General features: G+C 33.6%; 1 non-coding gene across 1 annotated transcript; it reads right to left on the reverse strand.

Annotated features, from left to right (window-relative positions):
• Positions 1 to 1520: 1520 nt before the first annotated feature.
• On the reverse strand, positions 1521 to 1622 carry LOC134733396 (small nucleolar RNA U13). The gene has a single exon (XR_010116841.1). It is a non-coding gene; the product is annotated as a small nucleolar RNA U13 (small nucleolar RNA).
• Between the last annotated feature and the right edge of the window lie 10884 nt (positions 1623 to 12506).

Below are 12506 nucleotides of genomic sequence, written 5' to 3' on the forward strand. Positions count from 1 at the left end.
AGCAAACAACCCCATTGAAAAGTGGGTAAAGGACACAAAAAAACACTTTTCAAAACAAAACATACATGTGGCCAACAAGCACATGAAACAAAAAAAAGCTGAATATCATTGACCGTTACAGAAATGCAAGTCAGAACCACAGTGAGATACCATCTCATACCAGTCAGAATGGATATTACTAAAAATTAAAAAAAAATAACAGATGCTGGAGAGGGAAACAAAAATAGAGCTGGAGGCCATTATCCTTAGCCAACTAACACAGGAAGAGAAAAACACATAGCACATGTTCTCACTTATAAGTGGGAGCTAAATGATAAGAACTCATTAACAGAAAGAAGGAAACAACAGACACTGGGGTGGACCTCACCGTGGAGAGTGGGATGAGGGAGAGGAGCAGAAAATATAACTATTGGGTACTGAGCTTGCTTAATACCTAGGTGATAAAATAATCTGTACAAAAAACCCACATGACACTAGTTTACCTATACAAGAAACCTTCACATGTACCTAAAATAAAACCTAAAAGAAAAAAAATAGCTACTGCCATACCTGTAAATAGATGATTAAAAGGGAAACTCTTCTTTGTGATAACCCACAATGGAAGATGAGCAAAGTATTCCCCTATTTTGGCAAGTTTCAGAATCACTTCTCCATCAAATATCCTCCACTCCATCCCAACACAATAAATAGAAGGCAAAAGACTTTGAAATGTAAAACTGGGACTCTTTCAGAGGTTCTTTATACATCTGGAGAGAAAGGAAAACATTTACAGAAGTCAGTTATAGTTAGTTTATTTTCCAATTGGATATCTTCATAAAAATATGTATTTTATTTAAATATATGGTAACTAAACAAGACATGAGAATCTAAAAAAAAATTAAATGAACTTTTAAATAGATTAGATATATAATATACAGCAAGATAGAAACAAATATTTATAGTCTAAGAGAATGAATGTTGCTGAATTTCAGCTTGTTTTGGTAGTTCATCACATTATTGCAAAAATAGCAGCAATTATGTTAATAGCCCTCTTCATAACAACTGTAGTTGATAAATGACATCAGTTTCATGGTGTCCAGACAAGAATTAAAATTTCTTTTTTTGGGCTCCATAATTCAGACCAGAGTGAAATTCTGAATTTTTTGCCTATCTTCATATTGTTTTCTGACTCTTCCTGGGCATCTAGTTAGCTGTATCTGTGAAATATTGTGGAAAACACTTTGTTGATGCCTTTTTATAATTGTTCAGTTCTCAGTTGAATTATCTTCTCCTCAGGGATGTCTTCCTATAATCACATGTCCAAAAATATCCCAGTTATTCTTTCTATATCTCTATAAAGATGAAGAGAAGTCCATCTATAAATTTTATGTTTATTTTCCTATAAATTACTTATTTTGCTCACTGAAGAATCCATTGATTTTTAAAATGTCTTTAAAGTCTGCATATTATGTATTTGCTATTGACCTGTTTATAAAAGTTGTTTTTTACATTTATATATTTTGGTTTTGTTTCTTTGTTTTTTTCATATTAGGCAACGTGCTGAAGTTCTAAGCTTTGAGGGAGGTACATCTCATACATGAGCATGAAAACTCATATATCACACTTCCGAACCACAAAAGTACCTCATTTTTGAATTGTCTATTTATGTCAATGAGTTTATCTTTTGAAATTGATTTGATTATCAGGATCTATGAATGAAACTTCTGATTTTGTTTGTTTCACTTGCCCCATCAAAATGCATTTTATCCACAGTAGCAACAATCTCCTCTGAAAAAATAAGCAAATACCACCTAGTAGCGCTCTCGTTCTCTTAGACTAAACCCCAACTCCACAGCATTTACTACAGAGCACTGTGTGGTATGGCCCCCACCAACTTGTTGACAATATACTTTATTGCAATCAAGGCACATGGACCTACTTTCTGATTATAAAAAATAGTAAGTTCATTTTTATGTTGGGAGATTTCCAATTGCCCATTCCTTTTCTAAAATTATTTTCTTCTACATCTTTACATGACAAGCTGCCTCCCATAATTTAGTTTTAGCTAAAATAATTACATCTTCTTTTACGTCCTACCTGAAATCCTTTCCAAAGTAAAATGTGCCCCATTTTGGGGAATACTCTGTCAAAATCCTCTTTGTGTTTCACCGTTACACAATCATATTTAGCTGAATTTGCCATTGCCTATTTAGAAGGTGCACCTTGCTCTCCTTATTCCCTATTATATTCCCAGTAAAGAGAATATTGTATTAGGGGTCTCATTAAATATTTGGTGAATGCTGTTTCTTTCTTCTTGGATAACATGAATAAAAACACTAACTTTATTCTCAAATAGAGATTTATGTAAGCTCACTTTATTTCACTAGAAATAAATGTCAAGAAGGAGTAAAGTGTCATCATCATTTGTGGGAGGCCCAGGAGTGACAAGCTGAAAATATAATGTTTTTTATGTAATTTTCAAAACAGCCCTATGATAAAGGCATTGCTATTTCATTTTAACAAATTGGGTACATGATGCTGAGAGAAATTAAGTAAGTCTAAATTCAGAAGTTGCCTCAAGCTCTATTTCAAAAATTGATGTTTGTTACACAATTCTAATTCTGTCTGTGAAAAAGTCAGTATCATACTTATTTTTAGTATTCTGTAACATATATTGCAAAACAGAGATTATAATAGTCATTGTTCATATATAATTTTGTGACAGCAGAAAGCAGTATAATCAAATGTAAGAAGATCACTTCATAAGGGATATTTCTGTTTATCAATTTTAGAAGCAATATGATCTGCTTAGTCACAAGGTCATTATTAGAAAGTTAAATATTTTAAAGTGAAATTGTTGGTTGGCTAGAGCTACACAAAGTATGTTAATGACCTCTACTTATTTGAGAAGTTCAGTGACATAATACATAATACTCATTTATATTCTGCTAAAACCGTCTAGTTATTTAGTTGTACAAATACTGATATACTCTTAGTGGAGTAAAATTTTATAGTAAAAACAGCCATCACAATTAGTTTTCCAAAAAACTAGTTTACAAAAAATATTATATTTTATACAATGATCATGTTGATGATTTAACTTACAAGAACAATGCAAGAGTCTTACACATTTTTCAAACTCAAAAAGTATAAAAATGCACCTGTAATAACAAGTGATGAATCAAAGACAAGTGGGGAAATAAAACAAACACACAAAAACAACAGCAACGGGAAAAATAATTTGTTGTGGTTTTTGGGCTGATTTATTGGATACATTCCTGAAGTACCATAAAATTATTGGACATATATAAAGTGTATTGTGGGTGATCATATTTAAATTTACCTGCTGATGTGTTAGTTGAGTAATGCATTGTGCTTCAGAGATGTTTCTCCTAATTCTCTGTGGAATACAGTCTGCTATTCCATTTATTGGAATAACAAACTGACTTCTTGCAGCAAAAGACTTTAGTTGAGAAACTGTAATTGCCTCAGTATTACTCAATAACATTTAATCTTACTAGGTTCCTGGAATTTCTAGGTCTGCTTTCACTTGTTGGATACTAGTCAGAACATCTTCCTGGAAGATTTTGTCCTGAAAGATAATTGTCATATCTCTTTTAAGAGCTCTCCTTTAGACTTTCTTCTGAAGATAATTTCATGTTCTCTGTGCAAATGGGTTATTTTTTTTTTATCAGAGCTTCCCCATTGTATTCTACACCTTATGTGGATATTTTTCTCTCCCTAAATTTTTGCAAAGCTCTAATTCAGACAGAAGTTCAATTCTGAAATGTGCGTATCTGGAGATACTTCTAATATTAACTGTAGAATTATGTACAGTGAATGACTCTAATTCATTTAGTCACTCCATAAAAAATGATTGAGCACCTAATGTATGGCAAAAACAGTGTGAAGGACTATGAATTCTAATGTCACTTTTATTTGGGCCTGGCTATCTTGGAGCTTCAGCTGGGAGGGGAAACAAACTCTTGCAAGATAGTGTTTTATGTACTATGAGAGAAGTGTTTGGCATGTTCTATTTAAATAACTCAAAGAGGACAACAAAATGTAAACAATGACTACAAATTTAATTAATTTTAATTTTTCCTGACTGATTACCAAATTATAAAGAAATAAATCATAGCTAAGCCAATTAATTTATAATTTCAATATATTTGAAATGTCCTACAATGGTTTGTTATTCAGTAAAAGCTCATTAAATATTTTCTTCAAATAAAGTATAATTATAAAGAAGATGACACTCATTTATTGAAGCTGTAAATATGAATGTTAGTTAATATAGCTAATTATGACTGAACGTGAGTTATTGCTGCACCATCTGTTCTTAGCACACCTCTCACTTATTGGAGTCTCAGAACTCGGAACAGAATTTGGGAAATTCTGACCCAGGAGATTGTTTTTGGAATTTCCCTCAGGCAAAATAATATAACACAATAAAACACACTATAACAAGCCTATTTAGTTTGTTGCTCTTTTTTTTTAAATTGGGAGTCAAAGTTGACAATTATATGATATTTCCATGTCTTACATGTAGGCAAAATAAATTAAGTTATTGATTAATAATCTGTAAGGTCTGGTTTTCTTTTAGTTCACCAATATGATAGTTCAATTTGAGATCTGATTTTAGCTATTGGCTCCTTTTGAAATGGTCAGTTTTATTCTTTTAGGACCAGGCTCAAACTGGGTATACATATTAGGAACCCACAGAATGCTTCAGTGTTTTTTTGTTCCTGTCTGGGAGAAGAGGGAGAAGAGAATAAGTAGTTGTGTTTGTTAGCATGTAGGTATAGCAAAAATAGCTTCCTTAAACTGGGAAATAGAGAGGAATGGTGAGAGACCTCAGAAAGAGAGCATTGAGTCCAGGATAAAAGATTTGAAATGCTAGCTTTCCTGAGACTTTGAATTTAATTTGTGGCTACTGTACCTGATGGTAAACACAGCCATACGGTAGAGGGTGACTGAAGAGAATGACCTGGGTTTGGACTGGGAAGCAGGAAGGCTGTTTTAGAAATAATCTTTATATATCTGCTACGTTACCAAGAAGAAAATGGTAGATTATATTTACGAGAACATGTCTGTAGGTATTAAAGAAAAAAAAGCTTCAAAGCATCTGAATATCAAGTTATGTAAAGGGAGGCATTACTATTCTATTATATAATCTATCTTAGTGAAGCAACACTTATTTTTAACAAACTGTATCCTTCAATAATGGGAATATATTAATTACAGTGTTTCAACATCTGCAGATCTCATATTTGAATATTTTAAAAGTACACAATCTTTATTAGCTAGGCTATTTATTTGGTTGCCTTAGTAAACAACAAACAACAGTGCCTTAAATAAGAGAAAACCCTCATTTTCTCAATTATTCAAAAGTTTAAGCTAACAGGTGGCCCACAGGATAGGGCACCTGAACTACCAGAGGTCACACAGGTATGCAGTTTCCTTCTACCTTCTTCCTTCATCATCTTCATCTGCAAGGCCAAGGCTGGTCCATTAGCACCCCTTCTCATACTAGTGATTTGGATGGAGAGGAGAAAAAAGCTTTCCTTGAAGGATGTAATTGAAAGATTTTATGTATCATTTTCTCTCATATCTCATTGAGTAGCGATAAATTACACATTAAGTCTTTCCTGCAAGAGGGGCTGTTTTTGCTAGCTAGGTAGCAGTAAACAAAGCATAATTTGTTCTTCCCTTACTAAATGAAAAGAGGAAAAATGAATATTGCGATAAAACTACACATCTCTATGCTACTTCTATGAAATTAGAAAAAAATGAGGCCCGCGATATTATTTGGTATATTTAACCTCGTTAAACAAGACACAAAAATACATATTACTCTTCTAAGGAATGCAGTTTTAAAACTACTAAAAATTCATTGTTTAAAACTATCTGATGTTTGTCAATGAATTTATTACTAAAGAATTATTAAATATGATATAATATTCCCATGCTGCTCTTAAAGTTATTTGTAGTTCAATTTTAAATATAATAAAAATAAATGGCAAAAATGTAGTTAGCTTGCCAAAAAGCATATAAGATTCTGAGACAGAATGATACCTAGGATACCGATATGTAATCTCTTTATTTTTAGGTTATTTCAGACCACAAAACTCCCAGCTATCTATGTAGCAAGTTATATCTGTGAATGTATAAGGATTCAGACATTTTAAAAATATTATTTTTATAAAACTGACACAAATCTAAAGAAAAACTAATAACATACACTAAAAAATTAAAAGTAGCATGTTTATATCTTTTCTTTTATCTTTTACACAGGAAGATGTACAAATGTCACTTCCTTTTCACATTCAATAGAAAAGTGGCTAAAGGTAGTAAAAAATGTATCACTAAAGCATGAGAAAAACATAAAATAAAAACAATTGTATTATTAGAAAGAAACTATTATAGTATGATTATATATAAAAAAATTCTGGAATTTTTTATTGATCAGTTATGCTCCTAATCTGTACTTGATAGAGTAAATATAATTGCTTTGTATTAGAAATATTTTTCAGTCTATCAGCTAACACACTTGAAACATAAGCATTTTTCTCTAACATGTATATTTTAAAAACTGTTGTCTGGTATTTTTCTTATACATACAGCTTAACATACACACATATATGCCACATATATGGTTTGTATTATATAAAACATAATAAAATTAAATATATTACTTAACTGAAATTTCAATAGTCTATCTTTAAATTATTTCATTCTTGCTTTCCAGATATATGGAGCACAGTTCTTTCCTATGGGAGAGATTGAAATGCAAGAAATGAGGACAAATAAATTATTGATTGATGTCGCTTTAAATTCAGGTTCTCCAACAGAAATATTAATTAGCCTTGTTTAATTATTTCCAGACTGTACTAGTTATCTTTAATATTATCCATGGGACTAATATGTCCAAGTAATTTACCCTCCTAATCTCAGTACCTCTTTCATTAGTTCCAGCATTCGTTCCTCTTATTTCACAATCAGAAAATAAAATAAAAATGGATAAATTTATCTGTACATTCATCCACATTTTACTCCAACTATAACATATTATTCCTCATGTGTTGAAAGTTAATGTTGTTGATTAATCTTCTTATTTCCCTTGCATTTTCAAAATTCTCTCTCAAATATCTGCATGACATCAGCATTAAAAAAAGATTCTTCAAAGCTTCAAAACAAATTAAGAATTTTGTTTTTAAGAAAGCATGCTTAGTTTTGCCTTTTATTACTTGCTTTCTTAACTTGTCCTAATTTTGCAATTTGTCCTAATATGTACCAACGAAGAAAGAAACATGTTATAATAACATATTCTCAAAGTTCACAGTTAAAAATTTAAAATAATAACTATTGCCAGTCATAGAAGAGCCAGTTATTTCAAATGTACACCCACAAGACAACTTTAAACATGTGTTTTCTCCACTTCAACTCCCTTTTGCTCTTAGACACACTTTCTTTTGCCCCATATAAAAATAGAACCATTCTCCAATGCTCTCTAGTCCATTGCATTACGTTTTTTTAAACACATTAATACTTACACCTTTCTTTATTTTCTGCCTTTCCATCCACAATCAAATGTAAGTACCATGAGAAAAAGAACTTGATGCATTTATTCCCTCAGCATACTCATCTCAAAAAGTTTGTTTTGCATGTGACTGCTTGATATTTATTTGCCAAATAAATGAATAAAAATAAATGAAGTTTATTCTTTTCCTCTGGTGAGGTAAACGATAGAGTTAAGTAATATTAAAATGAAAAAGGTTCTCAGCAATCATTTAGTCATATTGCCAATGTCTTACAAGTAAATGCATGATCAGGGAAGTCAAGGCAATTGCTAATATTTAAGTTTTAGTGGGTTTCAATGATAAACAGTTTAATAATTTTAGTATATTTTCTGAATGACCTTGAAGTTAAATTCTCAGTTCCTTCTAATTGAATGTGATTTCCTCTAATTTTATATATAAATCACATTTCCAATCCTGAATTAATATACATGTTAATAGTAAGAATATATTTGTGTAATATGTAAGGATCCTATCATCAAGATTTTAATTCAATTTGATCTAGCTGTTGATTATCTCTTCCAGTTCATATTTGCTTCAACTATTTGTATTTATATTTCTATTTTTGTAAACTATTGAGTAAATTTCTATTACATTATCCAATCTATAAACGGGGAAATGAGAAGTAATTTGTATGTTTTATCTCAGTAAAAGTCTGGAATATAAGAGTTACATTTTTTATTTCACTGAATTTCAATCAGCTTGGATGTAGCAACTGTTGATTGACCTGAATAAAGTGAACCTCTGAACAAGTTAAGTCTACTTTGCTGCTACAAAAGATTCTAAAATATGTGCTATTTTAGACAACCATCTGGCCCCCTAAATTCAAAACTTTACTTGACTGCAGTCTTAGGAAACAAACTTTTTGTTTCTAATTAAATCATGTTTTACTCTGTTGTATATAAAACTTGAAATGTGGGAAGTATTTTTTGCTTTCAACTTATGTGAATAATTTTTGTCATGAATCTTACCTGAGGTAAACACACAGAACAGTTAGTAGGAAATCAATCATAATGAATAACAGGGCTTGGATTTCTCAAAGTGTTACAAAAAGTAGGAAGGAAGGAAGGAAGGAAAGAAGGAAGGAAGGAAGGAAAGAAGGAAGGAAGGATTTATTGTAGTGTATTGTAACCATCTTTTTATTAGTCAGTGGCAAATTTTCTACTAAAATGTGAAAAATGACTAAGTCAAGATTTCTGTAAATTACTAATGCTGCCATACCACCATTTTGGGCCTCTAATCTCATGAAGTTTCTTTCAGTGAAGTTTAGTGAAAATACTGATATTTTTGTTATTCTTTCAATGACAAGGACAATTCTTTTCAGCATTGAAGAGATAACTGGAGACTGCTGAACAATCATGGCTCTGCAATAGGAGACATACCATATTATGCTTCCATTGGTGTTGTTCGGTAGTGACTTGTATTAATGCTTTCAGTAAAACACTTGGAATGTTCTTTGAAGGCTTTTATGTATTTCAGAAGTATTTATAAAGTGCATATTGTGGCATGCCATGTATCAGAAGTTAAAGGTACAGAGTTAAATAAGATTGACATAGTATTGGTTCTCAGGAAAGATTCTATTTGATGAAAGAGCAGTTTCTGGCTCAACTCTTAAATTCAGTGTATTATTCCGTTTTCACACTGCTATAAAGACTGCCCAAGACTGAGTAATTAATAAAGGCAAAAGGTTTAATTGACTCACAGTTCCACATGGCTAGGGATGCCTCAGGAAACTTACAATCATGGTGGAAGGCAAAGGGGAAGCAAGGAGTTTCTTCACATGGTGGCAGGAGAGAGAAGAGTGAAGGGGGAAGAGACCTTTATAAAACCATCAGATCTCATGAGAGCTCACTGACTATTACAAGAACATTATGGGGAAAACCACTTCTTTGATCCAATCACCTCCCTCCCTTGACATGTGGAGATTATAACTCAAGATGAGATTTGGGTGGGGATACAAAGCCTAACTTATCATTCTGCCCCTGGTCCCTCCCAAATCACAAGCCACTTTCACGTTTCAAAAACAGTCATCCATTTCCAACAGTCCCCCAAAATCTTAATTCATTTCAGCATTAACCCAAAAGTCCAAGTCCAAAGTCTCATCTGAGACAAGAAAAGTCCCTTTTGCCTAGGAGCCTGTAAAGTCAAAAGCAAATTAGTTACTTCTGAAATAAAATTGAAGTGCAGGTATTCAATAAATGCTCCCATTTCAAGTGGAAGAAATTGGGCAGAATTGAGGGGCTGCAGGCCCCATGCAAGTCTGAAATCCAGTGAGACAATCATTAAATATTAAAGCTCTGAAATAATCTCCTTTGACTCTATGTCTCATATCCCGGTCAAGCTGATGCAAGAGGTGGTCTTGGGAAACTCTGCCCCTATGGCTTTGTAGTGTAAGGGACTCATCCTGGTTGTTTCACAGGCTGGTGTTGAGTGTCTGTGGTTCTTCCAGGTGCATGGTGCAAGTCTTTGGTGGATTTACCTTTCTGGGATCTGGAGGACGATGGCCCTCTTCTCAAAGCTCCACTAGGCAGTGTTGCAGAAGAGACTCTTTGTGGGTCCCAGCCCCACATTTTCCTTCTGCACTGCCGTAGCAGAGTTTCTTCATGAATGTCCCACCAATGCAGCAAACTTCTGCCTGGACATCCAGACATTTCCATACATCCTCTGAAATCTAGGCAGGGGTTCCCAAGCATCAATTCTTATCTTCTGTGCACCTCAAAGACCAAAACCACGTAGAAGCTTCCAAGGCTTGGGGCTTGCACCCTGTGAAGCAACAGTCTGAGCAGTCCAATGGCCCCTTTTAGCCATGTCTAGAGTAGCTAGGATGCAGGGCACCAAGTCATGAGACTGCACACAGCACAGAGGTCCTGCACCCATCCCATGTAACCATTTTTTCCCTCCTAAACCTCTTGGCCTGTGATGGGAAAGGCTGCTGTGAAGGTCTCTGACATGGCCTGGAGACATTTTCCCCATTGTCTTGGCGATTAACATTTGACTCCTCATGACTTTTGCAAATTTCTGCAGCTAACTTGAATTTCTCCCCCTCATAATGGGTTTTTCTTTTCTATCACATGGTCAGGCTGCAAATTTTCCAAACTTTTACACTCCGTCACTGCTTGAATGCTTTACTGCTTAGAAATTTCTTCAATCAGGTACCCTAAATCATCTCTCTCAAATTCAAAGTTCCACAGATCTCTAAGGGAGGCAAAATACCACCAGTTTGTTGCTAAAGCATAGCCAGAGTGACTTTCGCTCCAGTTCCCAAAAAGTTCCTCATTTCTAACTGAGACCACAGTCGCCTAGACTTCATCATTCACATCATTATCAGCATTTTAGTCAAAAACATTTAACAAGTCTCTGGGAAGTTCCAAACTTTTCCATGGCTTCCTGTCTTGAAATGTAGAGAGATAGGTATATGCAGAAAGATGTGGCAATTGATATCTGTTTATTTGCAGCAAAACTTCTGGAACAATATGCTAATAAGAACTCTGTTGGTTTGTTCTTTTTTTCTCTTTGTTTTTTGGTTTACAAACTTCTTCTATATTCAAGCTCATGATTATTTTCATCATTTATTCAGTCTACTGAGGAGCTCATCAAAGACATTCTTCATTTCTGTATTTTTTTTGTAATTTCTAGCATTTCCCTTGACTTTTTTTCTGAACACGTCCATCTCCCTTCTCATACTACCCATCTGTTCTTACATGTTCTTAACATTTTTCATTACAGCCCTTAATATATTAGCTGTAGTTATTTTTAATTACTTGTCTTATAAATTCAAAGTCAATGTCATATGTGAATCTGGTTCTGATGCGTCCTATGCATCTTCAGACTATACTTGGCTTTTAGAATGACTTGTAATTTTACTGTTGAAAGCTGGTCATTTTGTATCAGGTAACAAGAACTGAGAAAATAAGCTTTTTTGTAAGGATTGATGTTACCGTGGCTAGGAGTTGACCTGTTTTCTGTAGCCGTAGATGCCAGTGGTTTCAACTATTTTGAGTTGAGCTGTTTTCTGTAGCCATAGATGCCAGCAATTTCAACTATATGTATTTGTCTATCTTGTTGTCTTTGGGATTCACTAAGTACTTCCCTTAAAGGAGAGTATTTTTCCTGAAGCTCTCTTCTGTGTAATCCACTGTTATTGTATTGGAGGCATCATAATTAATGGTAAAGGGATGACTAAAGGGAAGCATTCTATAATCTTATGACTAGATCCATCATTTAATGGCCTATTTTCTGAGGCACAGTCCTCCACAGTGTTTCTTAGCTCATTTTACCCTTTTATGTAAAACAGAAAGGTTAAAAGGGGCTGCAGTCAGAGCAATGTTTCTCCTTCATGTCAGATCAGGCTTTGTTAAAAATCTTTTTCCCTAGAAAGTAGGCCTTTCTTAGGAAGAACACAATCAGCATATTTCACAATGGTTGATGTTTCTCTTTTTCTTCCAGTACCGTGAGGAGATCTTTCCTGATTCTTCACTTAGTGGAGTTTCTCATGATAACATTCACTAAAGAGTTATGGGCATCCTAAGGAGGCAAGTTTCTCACTCTCACATTAGTTCACACTCAGCCTCCAGTAATTCTTTAAAATGTCATTAAATGTTTCTACCAGTTCTTGGCTTAGCAAGATCTATTTCAGGTACGCAGATCTTGGCTGGGACTAAAGAATTTCTCTCTCTCCAAATACGAGGATGGTAGATTGCTCCGCAAACTTACTTATGTGATGGGTTCAAAAAATGTAAATAATTTTCTATTTGCTCAGCTTTAAAATAATTAAGTGAAGTAACAACTTCAGAAGCTCTTTACATGTCGGTGTTGAAACTGAAATTCTTAATAATCACTTTAGATATAGTTGTGTAAGCATCCAAATAAAAGGTAATGATGATCAGAGCGCATAAGTGAAAATAACTCTGTTGTTTACTTAAAAACTCATTTTAAATGTAAATACTC

This window comes from Symphalangus syndactylus, chromosome 17, assembly GCF_028878055.3.
Source record: "Symphalangus syndactylus isolate Jambi chromosome 17, NHGRI_mSymSyn1-v2.1_pri, whole genome shotgun sequence".
In the NCBI taxonomy this organism is placed as follows: domain Eukaryota; kingdom Metazoa; phylum Chordata; class Mammalia; order Primates; family Hylobatidae; genus Symphalangus; species Symphalangus syndactylus.